At 32.6% G+C, this 852-nt stretch overlaps 1 pseudogene; it reads left to right on the top strand.

The window, feature by feature from the left end:
* The first annotated feature begins 200 nt into the window (after positions 1 to 200).
* Positions 201 to 317, top strand: LOC145297420 (5S ribosomal RNA; annotated as a pseudogene).
* The last annotated feature ends 535 nt before the right edge of the window (positions 318 to 852 follow it).

The following is an 852-nucleotide window of genomic DNA, read 5'->3' as shown; positions in this document are numbered from 1 at the left end:
GGTCCTTTTTATTTACAAACGAAGGGTGATTTTATGCACACCCACCCACACACACACACACAGACACCCCCCACACATATATATATATATATATATATATATATATATATATATATATATATATATATATATATATATATATATATATATATATATATATATATATATATATATATATATATATATATATATATATATATACACACGGCATAATCACGTTGATACACCGGTTCTCGTCAGATCACCGAAGTTAAGCAACGTTGAACCTGGCTAATACCAGATGGGTGACCATTTGGGAATTCTAGGCGCTGTATATGCTTTCCGCTTATCTCGGCATTGATTCCAGTTGTCTTGCACCTCAACTTGCCACTGGTATGCAACAATGTAGACTCAGGAGAGGCGTGGTTGGTGATTGCGCAACTTTTGCCACACGAATTTCACGCGCAGGCACCCTTACAGTGGGTATCCATAGTCTGTCAAGACTGAAGGAAGCCTTTATATATATATATATATATATATATATATATATATATATATATATATATATATATATATATATATATGGGGTGTATGCAACATTGAAGCGATGGGACAGAGTTTTGAGCTTTGTTTAAAGCGTCGGACTGAATAGATTAGAGATGTTTCTTTGGAGTATACCTTAATGTTTGAGATATAGATTGATCAACAAACCAAGATGTGGAAATAATTCTCCACGCATGAACCAATCTCAGCTATAAAGAGATACAGAATACATTCGAGTGTGGATAATTATTTAGAACGGTTGAAGTAACATATCTTTTTTCAACCTTTGTAATACGTTGTTACCAGTTAAATAATTGATTATTAAAAGTT

Source organism: Euprymna scolopes, chromosome 17 (assembly GCF_053919585.1).
Source record: "Euprymna scolopes isolate OS-2025 chromosome 17, ASM5391958v1, whole genome shotgun sequence".
NCBI classification, from domain to species: domain Eukaryota; kingdom Metazoa; phylum Mollusca; class Cephalopoda; order Sepiida; family Sepiolidae; genus Euprymna; species Euprymna scolopes.
This window is presented reverse-complemented; position numbering and strand designations above follow the sequence as displayed.